Below are 23,061 nucleotides of genomic sequence, written 5' to 3' on the forward strand. Positions count from 1 at the left end.
ATGTGGGCAGGGAAGGGCAGAACACGGAGGAATTCCGTCTACTCTTTGCACCTTCCTCGGCCCATTCTCATCTAACTCACTGACTACCCACACACTCCACATTGTATAGAACCATCTGGAAGCTCCTAAGAGCTGAGACACTGCGGCCCTCCTGAGATCAGTCCAGTTGGAACTTTTGAGGAGCCCAGGCACTCGGGAGTGCCAGTGAGCAGCCAGGACCTACTAGGCTTGATCATGCCAAGGAGGCAAGGTGAGGCAGGGACAGAGCAGGGCGGGGCGTCCACGCTGGATCCTCTGCCAGCCCAGGCTGCCTCACATGAAGGAAGGAGGTCAGTCCTAAACATCCCCCACAAGACAGGACCGCCAGGACCTCCGACAGGCTCTGCCTCACTTGCTGGGGCCGACCATGTGTCCCTCTGTCTTAACCCTGGGCTTTGGTCTCTGTAAAGCGGAAGAACCTTGTGACATAACAAAGTCAGGGTAGGAATACAGCAAGTCACAAGGTGAAGTCCTAACTCGTGGTGTCAACTTGACTACCTCTGGGATTAAATAAAATCCAAAAATGGAGGACACGGCTCTGGGGGATGTTCGCTTTTGAAGTAGAAAGATCTACTTCTAATCCAGATCTTGAGGCAGGAAGACAACCTTTAATCTGTGTGGTGGTATCTTGTTATACTCTAACAAATAAAGCTTGCCTGAATGAAGATCAGAGGGTGGAGATAGCCACTCGCCAACCATAGAGGTCTGGAGGTCTGTACAGACAGACAGGAAGTGAGTGATTAGGTGGGAGGAGACAGGAGCTCAGTCTCTTGTGGGCTGGGAAGTAGAGTAAGTAAGGGGGCTGTGGTTTTGTCCTTCATCTCTCTGATCTCTCAGCATTTCCCCCTGACTCTGGGCTTTTATTATTAAGACCAATTAGAACTTGTTCTACAAATCTGGGCCACACCCTCTGCTGGAAGAAGGAAGCTGTACTCTACACCTTGCTAGTGTGTACATTCCTTCCCGGGTCCTAGAGCCTACTTCTCTGGGGTTCCAGTGTCTACTGAAGAACAGCTGAGGCATCCAACCCCATGGACTGAGAAACTTCTGAGTTCTTGGACTTTCTATCCATGGGCAGCCATTGTCAGACTAGCTGAACCACAGCCTGTAAGTTGCGGCGCCCGTGCCATAAGCTAGTCCAAGGTATCAGGAAAAGAAAGACCATACGTACAAACTGTTTGTACTAAGAAAATGCATGTGCTGCCTTTATTGCCAGGAGAATGTGTGTGAATGCATCTTCATTACAAATGCTAAGAGGTCTCTCTTGTAGGAGGGAGGAGCTTTATATACAGGTTTACAGCACAGTGGAAAAACCCCAGGTAGAAGAGAGCATGTTTTCCTCCTGCGGAATATTGATGTCAGAGGGTCAAGGCTGGGGCAGTAAGCCAGGACTAGAAAACAGGAAGCACTTGGACTGGAAAACAAGTTGCCCTTGTAGGCTGACCAGCAACTCACAGAGACCCCGTGGAGTTGGGGCCCAACATCTCCCCCCTTCTTTATATATAAATTAGCACCTATCTCAGGTGACTAGGACGTTAATGCCAATCTTAGTATACAAACATTTATAAACAATATTTGGGAATGTGGGCATCGTTCTTTCCAAACTACTTCCTGCTGTTAAGGGGCGCTGAAATACCATGGGGATTATGACAAAAGAAAAAACCCAGAAACCTGTTGAAGTTCTTGTTTTTGTGGTCTGTAAGGCTGCATCATCTCAGCTATTTTAGATGTTGGATCACCTGGGCCACTGCTTCAGGTGGTCTTGCTTCATCAAACCATACTAGTCTGGAAGGAACCCACAGCTTTTTATGTTCTGTGGAAACAAAAGCAGAAATTCTTTTCCCAAGTAACCTGTCCTTATATTTAAATTTAGAAGTCAAAGCATTTTCAAAATTGGATTAATTTTGCAGCTTTAATAATCAAATGTCTTTTAGCAGTTTTTGTTCCTAAGAAATTAAACAATTTAAAGACAACACAACTGTACACAGTATCCAGACTCTATGTGTATTTTCCATTCCATATACTTTTATCTTTTCCTTTTCTTTTACTTAATACCAGTACCTCATTTACTAACTGTTACCAATTTTCAATTCACCCACTTTTAATCCATCCTCCAGCTGAGGGTGATTTCTCGGGCAAAAGCCTGAAGATTTACTCAATCTACCCTCCAACTGAGGGCGATCTCTCAGGTTCCCCTTACTTTCCCAAACTCAGTGGATCGGGCGAAGGCTGGAGATTAATTCAATATACCTTCTCCTTAGAATGTGATCTCTCAGGCAAAAGCCTGGAGATTTGACCATTCAATTTTACTGTTAGAAGTTGAGGTACCTGATTTTAAATCTTTTCTTTTTCCAGTCTCTCCTCTTCTGAGTCTCCTTTTTAGCCAATCTTTCCCAGTCTTTCCAAGTCTCTCTGGATTTTGGTGGAACCTCCAATTGTGGAGCCTGCGCCACAAGCAGGTCCGAGGTATCCGGAAAAGAGAGACAAGACGTCCAGCTGTTTGTACTAAGAAAATGCATGTGCTGCCTTTATTGCCAGGAGAGAGAGAGAGAGAGAGAGAGAGAGAGAGAGAGAGAGAGAGAGAGAGAGAGAGAGAGAGAGAGAGAGAGAGAGAGAGAGAGAGAGAGAGAGTGTGTCTTCATTGAAAGTGCCAAGAGGTCTCTCTCTTGTAGGAGGGAGGAGCTTTATATACAGGTTTACAGCACAGTAGAAAACCCCAGGTAGAAGCAAGAATGTTTTCCTCCTGTTGAATGTTGATGTCAGAGGATCAAGGCCAGGGCAGTAGCCAGGACTAGAAAACAGGAAGCACTTGGACTGGAAAACAGGTTGCACTTGTAGGCTGACCAGTAACTCACAGAGACCCCGTGGGATTGGGGCCCAACAGTAAGTCATTCTAATAAATTATTCACACACACACACACACACACACACACACACAGAGAAAGAGAGGGGGAGGGAGAGAGAGTCATTCTATAAGCTCTGTTACTCTGGAGAACCCTGACTAATCCAAGACTAGACCCACACATGGTATTCATAGGACTACACCATGAATGTATCTTCCAAAAGAGAGGGAGCTCTGCCTGCCGATGACGGCCTTTGGAGAATCTACCTTTACTGATGTGTGTCCAGCTGCTGGGATTGGGAAGGAGGCAGAATTGGCCCTACAGAGAGCCCTTCTCAATTTCTCCCTCCATGAAGCCCATTTTGGAGGACAGGCTATGGGGAGGTAAAGGCCCCCAAGCCAGGGAAGAAATGCTGTGAGGAGACCTTCCCTACAACTGCGCTGGAGGATTACTGGGTGCTCAGCAATCATTTAGGGTTTGCAGAAGTCGGCTCCGGGGAGATGCTCGGTGGCAGGAGCACTTGCCCTGAGTTCGAATCCCAAGCACTCACTAGGAAGCTGTCGTGACTGTGCATGTCCATAATGCCAGCACTGAGCAGAGGAGGAGAGTGGATCCCCGGAGCCCTCTGGACAGCAGCCGAAACTCTCAAGGAGGAGAACAACAAACAGGGTCCTCACTTTATGTCCTGTTCAAACCTCCTTGCACACATGCAACTCCCACACTTCTGTGAATACACCCACAGGCATATACCACAAACCATACACACTTATACACATATACACAGCACACACCATACACATGCGTAATACACATACACCCATGCCATATACACGCTGCACACAAGCCATACCACACACATAAACACACATACACATACACCACATACACACACACATATATATACATACACATACACACCACACACACATACACTCACCTCACACCATACACATACATAACATATACATAGCACACACGTACACAGGACACATATATACCACACCACACATATGCACACTACACATACCATGCACTTTCCATACCACATATGCATATACACACAAACACCACATACATACAGACCACTTACTACATATCTACACACACACACACACCACACATATACAAACCACACATGTCAAACACTATACACACATGACAAATAAATATAAAAAATTGCTGGGCAGTAGTGGCGCACGCCTTTAATCCCAGCATTTGGAAGGCAGAGGCAGGTGGATCTCTGTGAGTTTGAGACCAGCCTGGTCTACAAGAGCTAGTTCCAGGACAGCCTTCAAAGCCACAGAGAAACCCTGTCTTGAAAAAAAAATTAAGATTAATCATAACAGACACCTAGTCACATTTGAAATTGGGATAAACATCAAACCAATTTTAGTGCAATACTAAAATATTTCATATATGTGAAAAGCATTTATTCACTGTTTAGCTGAGACCGCAGTTTAACTGTGTGTCTTGTGTTTTATGTGGCAAGCCTAATCCCATTGCAAGAAAAGGAATTCCTTATGTCATATCCTCCTCTAAGATCCATCTATAGCTCCCAGTGCTATAGCCAAAGCCTAGGACTCCATGGTGTGGGTCCTGCCTCTAGGCCCTCTTCAGGAAGATGGATGAGACTACACTGAGGGACTTGTGCTGTGTTCTGGTGGCAGTACGGAGCCATGAAGAGTAAATTTCCAGCTTGGACCCTCTGCTCTCCAGTGAGTGTGTGCGTGCCTGTGTGTGTGTGTGCGCGCGTGTGCATGCATGTGTGTGCGTGCGTGCATGCCTGCGTGTGTGCGTTCCTGCCTTGTGTGCGCGCGCGTGTGTGCGTGTGTGTGCGCGCGCATGCGTGCATGCATGCATGCGTGTGTGCGTCCATGCCTGTGTGCACGTGTGTGTGTGCGTGTCAGGGGTTGGTGCGCACACCCTGCCACAGTGCATGTGTGGAGGTCAGATCGTAATTTGCAAGGGTTGGCTCTCTCCTTCCATTGTGTGGGTCCCAAGACCAGGTCATGCCTTTCCCGATGGCGCTTGCCTCTGCCTCCTCCCTCCCCCTCCTCTCTGCAAGTGGGAAACCTTTGACTTCCGATCAAAAGTACCTCTACATCTACAGGGTGCTTCTAGTTGAACTGTCACCAAGCTCTAGAGTTTGCTGGGACCCACCTTTGGCTCCCAGGACAAATGACAAAGGGAAGAGACCTCTCTCTGGCTGCAGGCTGACGTGGACTCTGCTGTCTGTGTGCCCACGCTCACTATCAGTGACTCAAAGCTTGCCTCAAAGGAGTGGGGCTCAGCTGGCGGTGGACTAGCTTAGCCTGCTCCAAGTCCTGGGTTCTCGCTCCAGTGTCTCAAAGACTGGGTGCAGAGGCATCCAACAGTGAGGAGGTAGAGGCTCTGAAGCCAGGCTGGCACACGTGAGGTGCTGAAGAGAGGTGGGTGGAGACTGATGGCTAAGACTCCCTCACCCATATCTGAGGACACAGCAGGTCCCCAAAGTGACAATGTCCATGGCAGTTACTTATCTTCAAAGCTATGCACTCAAGTCACCTTCCCCCATGGACTGGGGTCTGGCATTGAGGGAAAGCCAATTCTACGTGAGAACTTCATCGTGCCCGGCTCCCAGAGACCAGCGCCTGGCACCTTGCCTGGCACAGAGTGGCCATTCTCGTGGAGAGAGGAAGAAGACGGTGAACTCCCAGGCGCAGAGCCCTGGCCTGCACGACTTGGCCGCATCTCTGGGCAGGGCGCACCCAGGATGCCGGTGGTGTTGCTGCGGAAGGAAGGATGAAAGTTCTCACCAGCCCTGAGAGAGAACCTCAGAACCTTCCCTATCGCTCCCTCTCCTGCCCTCAACCTCTCGCTCGGGCTGGGGGAGGAGCTCCGCTCCGGCACCTGCACCTTTCTCAGCTGATTGAGTAGAGAGGGACGGAAGTGAACAAGACTCCGGCTCATTCCTGTCTCACCTTACAGGTGCCAGAGCACTAAGGTCGCTCAGGTGACGCTCTGCAGCACACGCCCCTCCGAGAGCCAGCAACTGAGCATCCTTGCCCCGTAGGACCAGAGATGAAGGAAGCAGCTGCTTCTCCGTGAAGTTGAAGCACTGAGAGCCAGATCCCCGAGTTGGAACCCCAGCTCTGCTACCCTCCAGCTGTAAGCATGAGCTGAGCGGGTCTGCGGAGCTCGCTGCGCCTCCGTTTTACCAACTAAAATGGGAGGAGTGTTGATGGCGCTGGAGAGATGACTCAGCAGTTAAGAGCGTGTACTGCTCTTGCCGAGGACTGGAGTTCAGGTCCCAGCACCCATGGCAAACAACTCACAGTCATATGTAACTCTAGCTCCAGGGGATCCGATGCTCTGGCCTCCACAGACATCTGTACTCATGTGTAGCTGTCCCCACCACACACACACACACACACACACACACACACACACACACACACACACACTTAAAATAATAAAAGTAAAAAATTTTAGTACAGGAACAATGGATCAGCAGGTATGCCGCCAAGCCTGGCAGCCTGAGCTCGATCCCCAGAGCTCGTGTGGTGCTAAGAGAGAATCCACTGTCACATGCTGTCCTCTGATCTCCCCAGGTGCACTGTGGCATGTGGACCCACCCCACACAAATCTGAGCTATTGGCCGAGCATTTAAAATTAACATTAAGCCTCTATGTGGTTACTTGAAAGTGGCTTGCTGGACAGAGACTTTGCCATCATCTGTCTGTGCCCCAGAGACACTCTCCCTATAAAACCCACACTGACCCCCATGCCCTACTGGAATGACACCCCACCCCAATCGGGACACACTGTGGGAGTGATATTCTGTCTACTTTTCTTCTTCTTCTTCCTCTTCCTCTTCCTCCTCTTCCTCTTCCTCTTCTTCTTCTTCTTCTTCTTCTTCTTCTTCTTCTTCTTCTTCGGTTTTTTTGTTTGTGTGTTTGCTTGTTTGTTTGTTTTTTTTAAGACAGGGTTTCTCTGTGTAAGAGACCTGGCTATCTTGGAACTCGCTCTGTAGACCAGGCTGGCCTCTAATTCACAGAGACTCACCTGCCTCTGCCTCCCAAGTGCTGGGATTTAAGGCGTGCGCCACCACCAGGCTCTATCTGCTTTTCCACGGGTCTGCAGGAGAGAAATTACCAGCATGAAGCCAAAGTGAGGCTCCAGTCAGCCTCCATCACAGCCTAAGCTGCAAGGCCTTGCAAGCTGGAGCCATGTGATCCTCCCTGACTGACTCAGCAGGGTCCAGGGGTGGCTGCTATGGCTATGACACACAGTGCCACTTGTCCAAAGCAGACACCCTGTCTCTAACCAAGACAGCCACCCCCAGCTCCCGCTCTGCCGCCAGGATGGGTCTAGCTGCCTGTCAAATATCACAAGCCCCTCGGCCACTGTGACAGCCTACCTGAGACCCCATGGCCACAAGCAACAAGCCAAGGAAGATTGTTCCAAGACAGGAACGGCATAGCCAATGGCCCTGGGCCAGTCGCGAGCCTGATCTATTACAGATGTAATAATCCCTTGAGGAAGAGAAGGGAGATAGGCAGTGAGATTCTCAGATAAGATCTTCAGGGGCACAGGAGCACAAAAGCTGGTGGCTCTGTGAGGACATCAGGCCCGACTCCTCCCTTCTGTAAGCACCTCCTAGGAGGCTGGCTAACACCCCTTCACCCCACTTTGTTCTCTGAACAGAGCTCTGTCTCCTTGTCTTTCTTCCTGTCTCTCCTCGGTCACACAAACGCCTCACCAGAGGAGGCCATCAGAGCTCTGTGCTCATGCGTGTGCACACGCACACATACACCATACCCCACACACATACACAACACACATGCACACACCTCACACACACACTACACCATACACAGACACATACCCCACACACACACAACACATCACACACAACACATCACCCACACACACACCACATCACACACACCACACACATACCACACACACACACCACATCACACACACACATACCACACACACACACCCCACACACACACAACACATCACACACAACACATCACACACAACACATCACCCACACACACACCACATCACACACACCACACACATACCACACACACACCACATCACACACACACATACCACACACACACACACACACACACACACCACACACACACACACACACACACACACACACACACACACACACTGGCTGACAGAGCAGAACCTGCCACTGGCAGAACCAGCAGCCTAGAAGCTTCTTTCACAGAGTTCCCACCACCACATCCCTCTTCCCAGAACATCCCAGAGGCCTGAGACTTCCTGCGATGGTCTAGGGCTATGAGCAGAGTGGACAGGCCTGGCTTTTGTCACACACTGCCCAGCCTGAGACCACAAACTGTGGAGGAAGGGAGGAGGAGGAGGAGGAAGATGCCAGAGGGATGGAATTCTCCAGATGTTCTCCCCTGACCCATGAAAAGTCCTCTGGAGATATTACATAATACCCCCTCCTTTTTTGGGGGGAGTCTGAGACAGGGTTTCTCTGTGGCTTTGGAGGTTGTCCTGGAACTCGCTCTTGTAGACCAGGCTGGCCTCGAACTCACAGAGATCCTCCTATCTCTGCCTCCCCAGTGCTGGGATTAAAGGCGTGCGCCACCAGGGCCCGTCTAAGACCCCCTTTTTGAATGTAGAAAGAGTCCAGGAGTGGTGGTTGGTGTAGTTGAGACCAACCTGGGCTATGTGAGACCCTGCCTCACAAGAGGAAGGAAGGAAGGAAGGAAGGAAGGAAGGAAGGAAGGAAGGGAAAGAAGAAAAAATAATGTAAAAAGGTCTTTTGCAAATATGAACTATTGAGAAGTCACACCCAGAAGGGTTTAGGGGTGCACACCTTTAACCCCCCACTTGGGATGCGGATCTCTGTGAGTTACATAGCAAGGTCCAGGCTAGCCAGGGCTACATAGTGAGCTACGGAATCTAAAAGAAAAAGAAAAAGAAAACAAAGAAGTTGTACCCAGAGGGGCAGATAGCTCTGAGGTTAAATACTTGCCACTCCAACATGAGGACCAAGTTCTGAGTCAGATACTCAGAGGCCCTGCAAGTGCCAGGTGGGCATAACAGCCCACCTCTAATTCCAGCTTCGGAAGATGGCATGGGGCACCCCGTCTCCTAGGAGCAGGCCGGCCAGCCAGACAGGCCATATCAGTGAGCTCTGGTTTGACTGACAGAGCCTGTAGGTCTATGGCCATAGCACCCTGATCTGGCAGATCTAAACAGGGCCAGGCCTCCTTAGTGGCTAGGAGAGACCCTGCCAAGTGGCTAAGGTGGAAGAATTATCTAGAATGACTCCTGACGTCAACCTCAGGCTTCCTCTTGGCAAGTGCAGACATGTGCACCCCACACACACACACACACACACACGCACACACACGCACACACATGCACAACTCTACTACACACATACAAAACCTGAGTAAACAAGAGAGCAGGGGCATGAGGGGTCCTGACTGGGACATCTCACCGCCGTGTCCCCAAGCCAAGTTCACGAGTTCCGGCAGGATGAAGCTCCCAGCAAATATGTGCAGATTTAATGAATGAAATTAAGAAGGAGGCTGGATGGAGGCAAAGCGGTCGGGTCAGGGTGAGGGGCCGCCCACTGCAAAGGACGCAGAGGCTGGCGGCTGGCGGACACCGCTCCAGCTTGGAGGGCAGAAGTACTGAGCCAACCCTGCTCAGAAAGAGCCCGGTTACCCAGTAAGTCCTCATCTCAGCCATTCCGGTTTAAGCAGATACGGATATTTGAAATGAGCCCTTTATCCCGGTGAAGAGAACCTGATTTGGATTCTGCCTCATTTGTTTGGGGATTTAGGGGAGCACCAGGAGGGGAGCTGTTGGCCCTCAGGCACCCCGAACTTTTCCTACGCTACACTCTGGGTGTCTACCCAAGTTCCACAGCCAGGGAGGGGAGCGTAGCCTGGGTCCCAGGCAGACATAGGCATGCTTGGCCCTAAGGCAGAAGGCTCCCCTCTATCCCCTCTTACCCCACTGTCCCTACCAGCACCAGGGGGCCACAGGTCCTCACCAACTCTGGCCTCTCCACCACTCTGATCCGCACCAACCCTGCCTGATCCCTCCCTCCTCACACAGCTTCCGTGACTCCCTAGGGCTCTCAGACATATCCTGAACCCCTCCGTTTACTCCCTGCCTCACCTCCTCCAGAGATTCCTCCTCCACTCGCCCAAACCAGCACAGCCCAGGCCCAGGCACCTTTACGAAGCAAATGCCAGGCACCGGGTCACCCTGTCCTTGCTGCCAGGCTTGAATCCAATGTCATCTCCTCTACAAAGAAAGGTGAGGGACACTGGGGCTACCCGACCCAGCTGTGGCCCTGTCCTGTCTGGCCACTGCTTTGCCTAACCAGCTTTGAGACCAGGGCTCTCTCCAGAGCATTGTTTTCGTGCTCAGTGTGGGCCCTGCACATGAGGTCGGGGACATTGGGATGGGAACTTGTAACACAACAGCAGGAGTGATAACTGACACTTAAGGCAGTCACAGGTTAACTTGGAGCTCCCTGAAAAGACCGAGGCTCCGCCTCTACCTGACCCCACCCCCACCTGGGCATAGGCAACCCTGGGCAGGAGAGGGTGACCTCCCTCTATTTCCTATACCTGTGACTGACACCACATCTGTGATTCCACAGGTGAGACACAAAAGGGCAGAGAGGAGACGTGTTCAACTAATGAATTCAAGAAGAGAACACCGGGGCGTGAGTGTCCTGAACTACCAGGAAGATCCAACCTTGGGGATACTCCAGCCCCAAGGACTGCCTGAGACCAACCACACCCCATCTGTGACATTCCTGCAGAGTTGGGGAGAAGGAGGGCTCAGGAGAGCAGCCCCTGACAGTGGACAGGAGTGGATTTGGAGACCTAGAGACAGGACAGAGACCCCAGCATGTGCGAGAGTGTGTGTGCTTTTTAGAGCTGGAACAAGAAGCTAGGCTGAGGTGACAGGGTGTCCTGTGGCACCTGCTGTGCTTACCAGACACAGAAAGGAAAGGGGTATGTGGTAGGTGACAATGGCTGAGACAGCTCCTGGTGACACACAGTGCAGTGCACTTCTACAGAGGCCAGGGAGGCTGGGCTCCTGCAGGGGACACCGGCCCACCCTCCAGAGCCCTGTGCTGGGAAGAGAAAGCCCATCCAAACAATTCACACCTTAAGGGTCTTCCAAGACCTCAGCAAGGCAGAGCTGGGCCTCAGCACCAAGGGAGATTACACCAGTGAGTAGGTGGCTCTCATTCCTGTCATCTTGGAATCCCATGTTCCAGGGTGGGAGGCAGTAGGGTTAGTATGTGGATCTCTTGGTTTAAATATGGGTCCCCAGGCCCCTCCTACAGAGGCTCTGCCTGGGTCTAGGAATCTGCATTTGTTTGAATGACCTCACACCTGGTGTGAGACATACTTCTGGGTGGGTAACTCCAGCTTGGAGTGTACAACTATAGTGACAGGTCCTGCTCCACCCCTTCCCTGCTGTGTGGCCTAGGAAATGCCTGCCTGCCTTCCATCCTTCCTTCCTTTCTTTTGTTCTTTGTTGTTGTTGTTGTTGTTGTTTTGTTTTGTACTTTGTTTTCTGAAATGGAGTTTCTCTATGTAGTTCTGGCTGTCCTGGAACTCACTCTGTAGACCAGGCTGGCCTCAAACTCATAAAGATCCGCCTGCCTCTGCCTCTCCAGTGCTGAGAGACTAAAGGTGTGTGCCACCAACACCCAGCTTCAGCCTGCTTTCTTAAAGTACCCAGGACCACCAGCCCCAGGGGACACCGCCCACAGTGGGCCGGGCCCTCCCAGATCATCCTCAATCAAGAAAAAGCACTAAAGGCTGCCCACTGTCCAGTCTGGTGTGGGCACCTTCTCAGCTGAGACTCCCTCTTCCCAAATGACGCTGGCTTGTTTCAAGTTGACATTAAACTAGCCAGCACAGGCCCCAAACTAAAGCCCCCAGGCAGGCCCCTGAAATTCTCTCCCACCTCTGCAGCTGCTGCCTGTGCGAACTTTTGTGCTTAACATATGTGCTGGTTCCTGCACCACACCTGGGGCCACCCAATGGTGTTGCAAGGACACGGTAACCGCCTGATCCTGCCCCACTTCAGCAGCCAAGCGGACCCTGTGACAGTCTGGTCTCTGTCTCATCAGTCCATCTGACCCCTGCTCACCTGGCTCTCAGCCCTGCCCATCCCGAGTGCCGGGCCCACCCACACTCTGTCTCACTACCTGGCGTGTTTCCCCCTCCCCTGCCAGGCCTCGGTGCACAGGTGAGCACCTAGTGTGTGCCACCCTCCTATAAGTGGAACATTTACAGTTGGCGTGTCCATACCAAGAAAGGTTCCAGAAGCTTCTAGAACAGTGATGACAGTATCGGGGGCTTGCATAAGAGACTGCAGAAGAGGCACTGCTGCATGGCATCACGTGAATGCACCAAAAATGCAGAGATAAATAAATGTCGCTGGGCATGGCAGTGCACACCTGGAATCCCAGCTCTCAGAAAGCCAACACAGGAGCATTGCGAGTTTCAGGGAAGCCTGGGCCACCTCCACCTGCTGCATAAGTCTGGGGATCTGAGTTCAAATTCCAGTACCAAATAGCATGCCTGGTGTGACGTCACACACCCCCAGAGCCCCATCGCTGCGGCAGCAGAGGCAGGGAGATCCCTGGAGGCTACTGAGCAGCGGACCTAAATGAATGGAGTCAGATGAGTTTCAGGGTTAGCCAGAGACCCTGTCTGAAGAGATAGGGTAGAGAGTGACTGAAGACACCTCTGACCTCCGCATGCACATGTAAGCATGTGCACACACAAACGCATGTGTGTACACAAGAACACACAGGAAAGAGAAATAAAGGAAAAAAGTAAAAATAAAGGAAAGGAGATGAAGAGGGGGAGGGGGGAAGAGAGGAGTCATTTTTGAAGCTACCTCCAAGGAGAGCCCTGGGTGCCAAGCCTAGTGATTCAGCGTTGTTCTCTCGTCTAGTCCCGCCCCACCTGCCCTCGCAGGAAGCGAGCTTAACCCAGCCGAGTGTGCTCCCACCATCACAAGACTGCGCTGAGCACTGCATCCTGCCAGAGCCTGGACCCTGAGGGAAGAGAGGAATCCAGCACCTTCTGTCCACCTGGCCTCTCTGGTGCTGGACTCCCTAAGTGTCTGCCGGGTGAACAAAGAAATGGTGTTAAGACCTTTGACCCCATGGATGAGCTCCTCTGAGGAGCCAAAGCCCCCAGCCAGGAACAACCAGCAGACAGTAGGTGCTCAGTGTCAGTAGCCAGCCAAGCAGTCACATCACTGAGGACAATGTCCCTGGACCCCATGGACGTGTGTGTGTGTGTGTGTGTGTGTGTGTGTGTGCATACATGTGAAGTCTAGAGGTGTCTTCCTCTATCACTCTCCACATTTGTTTCTGTTCGAGGGTCCCTCACTAAGCCTGAAGTTTATTAATTCAAGACTCACGGTTCGGCGAGCCCATGGATTGTACCTACCTCGGTCTTACCAGTGCTAGGATTTCAGTTTTTTTGTCTTACATGTATGAGTGTACACACAAATATAGCAGTTCCCTCAGAAGCCAAAAGAGGGAATCTGATCTCCTGGGGTTACAAACAGTTGTGAGCCACCATGTGGTGCTGGGAACTGAATCAGTGTCTGAGCCATCTCTCCAGACCTCCTGTGCCCAGCTTTTACACGGTGCTGGGTCGGGTCACAGGTCCTAGCAGTTTATGGACTGAGCCGTGCCCCCAGGCCACGTGCTTACTGTCTCAGACGCCACGCATAGGATGAAGTCTGCCTTTGCACCCTGAGCTGTCACTGGCGGGTCTGAGCGGCCAACACTGCCCTGGTACTGCGGGGCATCAGGAAGTCAAATAAGGGGCACTTGAACTCAAGTACGGGGACGCTGAAGCAGAGGAGCTACTGTTGGAGAGTCCCAGGGGCCAGCAGAGAGGCCACACACACAGCCTGGAGAGACTAGGCACTGGGTGACTCCAGTCCTGGGAGATAGGAGGAGGAGATCGAATCCCGCAGAGGGCTTGGCAAGTTCAAATTCACAGATTGTTTCCTGGACTTTTCAACTTGTATTTCCAGACCAAATTTAACCAGGTAGGGTGGGAATTGCTGGATATTATTACTCAAGTGTAGATGACTTTTCAGGGCCTCTTTCTACAAAAGCAAAGAAAGCAATGGGGCCCAAGAGAAGAGAAGGAGCAAATTTTGGGGGTTGTTTTTTTATTATTATTTGTTTTGTTTTTAGAAAAGTTCTCACTGTGTAGCCCTGTCTGATCTAGACCAGATCAGCCTCTGACTTGCAGCAATCCTCCTGCCTCTGCCTCTTAAATGCTTGGATTGCAGGCATGAGCCACCACACCTGGCTGCACGTGATTCTAGAGACACCGAATCCCTCCTTGTGACTCCTGCATTGATTACATAACTGCCTTCTTCATTTCCAGAAGACTGTCCGTGTGTGTGTGTGTGTGTGTGTGTGTGTGTCCGTGTGTGTGTCCCCGTGTGTGTGTGTCCGTGTGTGTGTGTCCGTGTGTGTGTCCGTGTGTCCGTGTGTGTGTGAGTGTGTCCGTGTGTGTGTGAGTGTGTCCGTGTGTGTGTCCGTGTGTGTGTCCGTGAGTGTGTGTGAGTGTGAGTGTGTGTGTGTGTGTGTGTGTGTGTTCTTGCCTGCCCTCCAAATCTGAAAAGTTCCCAACAGTTCGGGGCCAGGAAGCCCACATCCCCCAGGGGTCCCACTCACCAACAGCTTGGCTGGGGTGGGGGCGGGGAGAGCGGGCCCCTCCTCTCCCTTCCCCGGAGTTCTCCAGAGCCCGCTCCCTGCCACCCTGAGAAGCCTGTGAGCCTGGCAAGCTCAGTTCTCCCCTAGCTCTGGGCTTTCTAGCACATTTTCCCGTTCCCTTCCCGTCTGCTTCCTGTGCCTGGGGCTGGGTCATGCTGGCTCCTCAGGGCATCCTGTGACTGACCATTTCCCAGCCCAGGAAGGCGAGGCTGAAATCACCTGCTCCCAGAGTCAGTGAGTGTGAGGCATCAGGCTTGGCACTCCTTCTGTTTAGGCCACCCCGCCCCCACTATCAGCCACAGTTTCCCTGTCTGTGAGGTGAGGGTGGGGAGCCCTCCTTTAAACTGGTTTTCCCCATGATGCCTTCCTGCCCAGGAGGCCCTGTGTCCACCCCTGACTGGGAAAGCAGCCTGAATCTGAGACCAGGGAAATCCCCTCCTCTGGTCCCCCCAGAAGAGGGGGCGTAGAGTTGGGAGGCAGAGGCCAGCAGGGTTACTGGGTGCTGTTCTGCCCACCACAGGGCCCAGCAGCCACCGCTAAAGGAAGAAGGCAGCTCCCTCCCTCTTCAGGCTCGGTTTCCTTTCCAGTCCTGTCATGTGCTCGTGCATGTGTGTGTGTGAGTGTGTGCACCTATGTGTGTGTGCGCACCTGTGGTGTACACCTGTGTGTCAGTGTGTGTGTCCGTGTGTGTGTCTGTGTGTGTGAGTGCATCTGTGTATGTTTCTGTATATGTGTGCACCTGTGGTATGTGCCTGTGTGTGTATGTCTGTGTGTGTGCCTGTGTGTGCATGTGTATCTGTGTGTGTCTGTGTGTGCCTATGTGTGTGTGTTCATGTGTATCTGTGTGTGTCTCTGTGTGTGTGCCTGTGTGTGTGAATGTGTGTCTGTGTGTGTGCATGTGTATCTGTGTGTGTCTGTGTGTATTTGTATGTGTGCCTGTGTGTGTGTCTGTGTGTGTGTCTGTGTGTGCGCTTGTGTCCATTTCTGTCTGTGTGTCTGTCTGTATGAATGTCTGTGCATGTATGTCTGTGTGTGTGCCTATGTGCATTTGTGTATCTGTGTCATTGTCCATGTGTGTGTCATTGAGTGTCCCTGTGTGTGTCTACGTTCATGCATGTGTGTGTGCCCGTGTGTGTGCGTGCACTCGCGCTCTGGTGTGTTTATTTTTCTAATTCCATCCACAGAGCCCTGCATTCCCATCCGGGCCTCCTGCCTCCTCCCACCTCCTCACTGGTGGCTGTCTCACGACAGACATTTTTAGTGGTGACAGCTGGCCTTGTGGAACTCGGCTGAGTACGGGAATGATTTTTTTTTTTAAAGAACGAGGCAAACCACGGCCACTTTAAATAGCTGCACTAGGAGGAAAGGCGAGGTGGGAAGGCGCGCGCCTGAGCTCCTCAGTGGAGGGGAAACCGAGGCCCGGATTGAGGGGGCAGATGACCCTGCTGGGCCACAGCTTCTGAGTGGCAGGGCTGGGACTCTAACCGGGCGTGAGCAGATCCCCTTGGGCCACCTTCCGGCTGAGCTCCCCTCCTCCTTCGCACAGCGGACTGATGCGGGGTCCCCAGGGCGGGGCTGCACTGTGGTCCTTTGCAGGACCAGGACGAGCCTAGACCCCAGGTGCCCGCCCGCCCTCGTGGCTGTTCCTCCCCCTCCCACAGACTCAGGTCCTGTCACTTCGGTCCCCTTTGACGCTGGGAGTGGTGACAGCTCCCCTCGCAGATGGTAACTCCGCATCCGCCTCGTTCCTTGGCAACAGAGGTAGACTCCAGCTTCTAGTGGAGCTACTCAGACCCGGGTTCAAGTCCTTCCTCTTCCACCTCGGAGCCTCCATCACTGCTCTGTGGAGCGGGAATCCGAGATGGGTGGGCGGGGCTGCAGGACGCACATGCTCAGTGCTGGAGTCACTTTGCTCTTGCTCGAGGCAAAAGCAGCAGGGGTGAGGGGGCGCCCCCGCCCCAGCCAGGCTACGTCTCTGGACCTGAGTCCCTTTGCCTGTGCCATTCCTTAAGAGGACCAGCACAAAGACGTGGAGCCAGTTAGGAGGGGTGGGGCACGGGAGGTCGGAGTAGGGGAGATGGGGGAGTGGTTCCTTGTTCTAGTGTCCTATGGGTCGCCACACTCCTACCCCCCACTGTGATTTAAGCACAAGTACCCCCAGCGTCCATCTCCCCCATGTGGTGCATCGTGGGTGTGGAATTAGGGAACTCACCCGCAACTGAGCATGATCTTCCATCTAGAGAAAAAGCAGTAGGAGCCCACCAGGAAGTGTGCACATAGCAAGACTTTCCCCATCCTGGATTACCCTCGTATAGCATGCACCTCTGTGTGCCTCCCGGGCAAGACCCCCCCCCCCCCGCGTGTCTCTAATCTTTGGAACATCCTAGGAACAGTATTCTTTTTTTAACTATCTCCCCATCTCAGCATAGATGATACCGAGGCTCAGAGAGGTAAATACACTTGCCCAAGGCCACATAGCAGTGAGTGTAGGATCCAGAATTCTGACCCAACTCTGACTCCAATCTGTACCCTGTTGTTAAGAGCTCCTGGGCCCTAGGGAAATGACTCAGTGTTTAAAGTGCTTGCCATGCAAGATCAAAGTTCAGATTCCCAAAATCCATGTAGATGCTGGGTAGGCCTAGCAGCCTGCCTGCTATTCCAGTGTCCAAAGATGGAGACAGGATTCCAAGAGCTCTGGGTTTGATTGAGAGACCCTCCCTCAATGAATAAAGTATGAAAGCCATCAACCTTGGGCCTCCAAATGTGCATGTGCACACACATGTGTGCCCACACACACGCAAACACATGTCTAACACACATACATTAAAATGAAAATTAAAAAAAGAAACCATAGCCCCACTCAAGAGACCCCATCTTCACTGGGCCAGAGAGAGCCTTCTTCACCGTGGGGAAGATTCTAGAGCTAAACAAGCTAGCATGTGCAGCAGAGAGCTCCCCGTGATCAGAGGAAGCCCAGGATGGCAGGAAGGGACTTTGAAGTCTCAGTGCTGAGGACTCTCCACCCTGTAATTCATACTCCAGGCTGGGCTGTGTACTCAGACAAGCTTGTGTGGTGAGCACTGTTAGCCAGGTCTAAGCTGCTATGCCAACACTGTGGAACCAACAGCCCGGCCAACCCATGGGCTCACTGCACTCTCCTCTTCCCAGAGGTCTGCAGCTACCTGGCATGACACTGCTCTATTCTGTGAGGTGCTCTACTAACTCCAGATCCCTTAATCGGGTGGAGGCCAGCCCCAGGAGCCTCCCCTTTGGGCCCCATCAGCTATCTGGGAGCATGTGACAGAAGCTCAGTCTATTCCTTAACCCAGCCAGGAGTGCTCTGAGCTGTGATGACACCTACCCATGATGCAGTGGGGCAAGGACAGGGTCTACCTGCTCCAACAGGACCCTGGGCTCATGTCTGTCATTCCAACACTCAGGAAATGAGGCTGGAGAGAGGGTATGCAGACCCAAAACCAGCTGGTGCACCCATAGCAAGACTGTTTAAATACAAGGGAGGGGGAGGGAGGACTCATTAATAACTACCCATATATCCACAAGAGGTCACAGTTGAGAGTCTGGGGCCCTGCACGGGGACACAGGTGGCTCAGAGTCTAATAGTTGCTCAGGGGGGCTGTTACTGAGGTTCTCGCCCAGTCACTTGACACAAAGCAGCTTTTTCCACAGTTATTACTGGGTGGTGGTGGGCACGCCTTTAATCCCAACACTATACTCGGGAGGCAGAGGCAGATAGATCTCTGTGAGTTCGAGGCCAGCCTGAAAACAAGAAAAGAAAAGTTCATTAAATGCACAGTTGGAATCCGCTGTCTGTCAACTATACCTCAAGGAAATTTATGTCCAAAAGAGAACTTCAGAGAAAAAAAAACAAAAAACAACAATAACAACAACAACAAAAAAACCCAATGTGTTGAAGGAATAAAGTAACACCTGGGCTGGCAGACTGCACTATCAGTCACAAAAGCATGGGGACCCGAGTTTGGGTTCCCAGCACGCACATAAAAAGCAGGGTGTAGTTAGTTAGTTAATTTGTCTTGCTGGGCACACACCAGCCACAGAGCACTTGTAGAGGCGAAAGGACAAGTCTCCAGGGTCGGTCCCCTCCTTCCATCAGTCCCTTGCACACCACGCCGTGTCACCACCCGTGAAAGACACAAGGCAGAGCAGCAGAGGACTTCAACCGGGTCCACAACCAAGGGCACAGGGCTGGGCTGGAGAGGACGCCCAGTCCACCAAGGATGCTGCCACTGGAGGCAAAGTCAAGGAAGAGCCTGACTTTCCCAACAAGCCCGTCTGGGAGAAAGCTGGGGAAGAAACAGTTGAAATGAGGAGAGAATGCCCTTAGTGGGATGATGTGTCCCCACCTGAGCCAAGATGGAGACAAGAGCAAACTTGTGCCCGGGGCGAGGCAGTCTGCAGGACTCGGAGGGTCAAGCCTGCCCCTCAGTATCAGCTCCAGTCTGTTACCTGCTCTTTGTCCCCCAGACTGCAGGACTCACCCTGTAAGCATCATGGTTGTAGCTCTTTCCAGCAAGGACCTTCCTGGGCCTTAGGTTTGTAACCCAGAACTCAAGTCACACATGGCCTGAGAAACTCAGCTTCCTCCCCAGCTGGAAAAGCAGCAAGATGATCAGGAAAGATCTTCCAGCCACATGGCCTGGACAGGTGACTCCTTTCTGGAGTATTCCAGCCAGTCAATGGAGGGACGACAGCACTGGAGTATCTCCATGCTGCAGCCAATCAGGTTTCAGTGGGTCCAGGTGAGGAATCACTTGGGCTCTAGCCTTCCTGAAAAGAGAAGCCCACAGTAGGGGGTTCTAGCTTCATTTCTGGTGTTGTGATAAAATACCCAGATAAGAAGCCAGCTTCAAACAACTGCTTACCTCACGTCCACAGTCAAGAGCAGAGAGAAATGCATGGATGCTACTTGCTCCATTCAGCTGGGTTTCTCTACTTTCATATAGTTCAGGATCCTCTGTCTAGGGAATGGTGCTGCCGGCAGTGGACAGTCCAGGCTAGGAGTGGTGGCACACACCTTTAATTCCAGCACTTGGGAGGTAGAATCAGACAGAGCTCAGTGAGTTCAAGGTCAGTCTGGGCTGTGTTCAGAGATGCTGTCTCAAGAAAAGAAAAAACTCTAAAGGAAAAAAATCCCCCACGGACACACCTATGGGCCAACCAATTGTCTTAAGTGTCTATTGCTGTGATGAAACACCATGACCAAAAGCTACTTCGGGAGGAAAGGGTTTATTTCGGCTTACAGTTCCACATTACAGCCCATCTCTGAGGGAAGCCAGGGCAGGAACCTGGAGGCAGAGACTGCAGCAGAGGCCATGGAGGGTGCTGCTTGCAGGCCTGCTCCTGACTTGCTCAGCCTGCTTTCTTACAGAACCCAGAACCCCTAGTCCAGAGATGGCCCCGCCCACAGTGGCCCCTTCCACCTCAATCATTAGTCACAAAAATGGTCAACAGACTTGCCCACAGGCACGGCTTATGGAGGCATTTTCTCAATTGAGAGCCCCTTCCCAAATGACTTGTGTGTGTCAAGCTGACGTAAATTAAACAGCGCGCCTCCAATGACCCACTTCCTCGTGTTTCCCCATCCCCAGCATCCCACAGAGCTAAGGATCCCTCGCATGGATTAACCCTTTATTAAGGTCACAGCCCCCATGATCCAGTAACCACTCAGGGACTCCATCTCTGAACACTGTTGCCGCACTGGGGACTAAGCCTCCAACACAGGAGCTTTTCTTGTGGGGACACTTCTAATCCCAGTGTGACAGTTTGTGTATGACAGTGGGTGCCTGAATGCTTTCATGTCTCCACTCCGGTGAACAGCCTGCCGTGGCCGTGGTCTGCCTACAAGCTGCTGCAGTGGCCATTTTTTCCAAGTGAGAACCTGAGCTGGGAATCCCTGTGCTTATTCAGGCAGCATCTGAAATTAACACCCACTGACCTCCCCCAGACCACCTGGGGGCAGGGCGCTGGGTATCAGGTGGAAGGTGAAGGTATTTGCCCAATAAAACCGAGTTTCCCGGGCAATCCCTCAATGTCAGCCCAGCCTCCACCAGGAAGCCAGCCTCTGCCCCCTCTTCCTCCTGCAGTTTCCTCTGAGTCCTGCAGCCTCCCCTGACAGCCCTAGGTAGCCCACCAGGACCCAGAGAGCCATCTCTGTCTTGATAAGGGAGCCACAGGCAAATTCCTGGGATGTCTCTTTCTCTTTGTTGTTTTCTAACCAGTGCCCAGGAAAAAAAGGCTGTGTCTGCAGTGGGGAGGGCACCTCGAGGTCAGGAAGAGATCTAGGCATATCCCCCAAGAAACTGCAGGGGGGAAAGCGTCGTGAGATGGCCAGGTGCAGGGTGGGCCTGCGAGGGAGCCTGGCTACACACACTGTTGGACGAAAAAGGACTCCTGAAAGCAGGCTCTGCTTCCAGAGACCCAGAGAACAGGAAGGTATGGGCCCACAGACTAAGAGCAAGATGGAGCCACTGAAGACTGTCCAGCCACAGCGGCACCTAGGCGGACATAACCCTCCAAAGTCCCGTGGCTCCGGCAGCTGCTGCTAAGGCTGAAGGCAGGAGACAGCAGATAGGAGAAGAAAGAGAGACAGGAGCCGCCTTAGGGGCTGTCACTCCAGATCCACACGGCTTGCCTGCAATCTCTCCTTGCAACTCCCGGCCTTGGCATGCCAGACACATCCAGGGCTCCTTTAGCAGCTCCCTACTGCTCCCAAGGTGAAGATACAGGGCTGTCCTGGAACCTGCATGTGCCTAAGAGGCTGAGATCTGAGTGGTGGTCAGGATGAGTGTTGGGCTACTCAGCATCAACAAAACCTTGGCAGGTGGGCCAGCAAGAAAAAGGCACTTGCTGTCAAGCATGACAACCTGAAAGAGAACAACTCGCACGGGATGTCCTCTGGTGTCCCCACACTGTGCCTGACCATATACATACACATACATATAGACATAGACATACACATACACATAGGCAAGCACAAATGTGTAGATCAATAAAGCCTCGACAAAGACATCTCCTCTCTGGGCCTCAGTTTTCATCTTCTACAAAGGGAGGTGATACCCACGCATGCCCTGCAAAGAATTGAACCCGGGTCCTTTGGAAGAACAGCCACTGCTCTTAACCACTGAGCCAACTCTCTAGCCCTGGAACCAGCTATTGTAGACCAGGCTGGTCTTGAACTCACAGAGATCCACCTGCCTCTGCCTCCCAAGTGCTGGGATTAAAGGCGTGCGCCACCACCGCCTGGCAGAAATATGATTTCTATGTTAGTCAGAAATATAGAACCCTAAATCTAAACTGTCCCAAGTCAAAAGGGGTGGACTGCCCTAGGCAAGGCTGGACCCAGGAGGACATACACGGAAGAGCGTCCATGCCATTGGCCTGCCTGGGGGCAGAGCACTGGCTCTTAAGCCTCTTTGACCACAGTGGCCAGACCAGGATGTCCTGCTCATTCCTAAAGGAAGATAGAAACCAAGAGCCAGAGCCTGGGGGCACAGGAGGATGCTGGCCTGGCAGGTCTGGAGGCCAGCACCCCCCACTGCTTTGCCCAGAGGGGAAAACTAGACATAGACCTCTTCCAGGAATCCAGCCTGAGAGGAAACAGGCAGGCACACATCCCCATAGAGCCAGGCCTGCAGGGTGTTCAGCCTTTGGCCATTCCAGGGTGGAGAGCTTCAGGAGAAGCAGGACCTTCGCAGAAGTACCAAGGGCCTGTTTGTCCCTACTGGCCACACAGCCCTGATCTGAGAAGAGAGTCTACCGTTTGTCCTGCACCCCAAGTCACATCACAGACCCTGGCTCTCTGCATGGACGGGCACTACAGCTCTTGACCAGTACCAACCAGTCAAAGCAGCTGTCCCTATGCATGTGTGCCCTGTGCATGCCACACACAGCCCATAGCAGAGGGTACTTCAGCCCTGCTTAACCACAAGGGTCAGAGAAAGGACTCTGCCAATGTCCCACGGAGAATTGGGCTGGGACCTGGGACAGGAGCCTGCTTTGACTCTGGACACAAAATGACTTCAGAGTCAGTGCTCCTGGCTTTTCCCGACTCCTTGTATGAGGTCAGGGGCAGGAGTCTGCATCTCACCAGCCTCCCAAGACTGAGCAGCCAGCTCCTGGGCAATCATTTGGTTTCTAGAACGTTGGTTCTGAAACCCAAGCAAAATGGGAGACAGTAGAGATGGTGCCATGTCCTCAGGAGCTGGCTCCTGTGGGGAAGAAATGTCAACAAACACTAGCATTTTCCTACCCTCCCCTGGGTCACCCACCCCTCTCTCCTGTCCCTGCCAAGCATGCCATAACCTCCCATGGGACAGAGGCATCTCCAGGATCCACCTTTTGTGTGACTCGTCATCT

At 52.4% G+C, this 23,061-nt stretch overlaps 1 long non-coding RNA gene across 1 annotated transcript; it reads right to left on the minus strand.

Annotated features, from left to right (window-relative positions):
• Positions 1–18,174: 18,174 nt before the first annotated feature.
• Positions 18,175–21,855, minus strand: LOC121140306. The gene is made up of 3 exons (XR_005877081.1): positions 19,569–21,855; positions 19,185–19,473; positions 18,175–18,989 (listed from the first exon to the last, which is right to left on the minus strand). It is a non-coding gene; the product is annotated as an uncharacterized LOC121140306 (long non-coding RNA).
• Positions 21,856–23,061: the final 1,206 nt, after the last annotated feature.

The sequence above is a fragment of the Mesocricetus auratus genome, unplaced genomic scaffold (assembly GCF_017639785.1).
Source record: "Mesocricetus auratus isolate SY011 unplaced genomic scaffold, BCM_Maur_2.0 Super-Scaffold_100004, whole genome shotgun sequence".
NCBI classification, from domain to species: domain Eukaryota; kingdom Metazoa; phylum Chordata; class Mammalia; order Rodentia; family Cricetidae; genus Mesocricetus; species Mesocricetus auratus.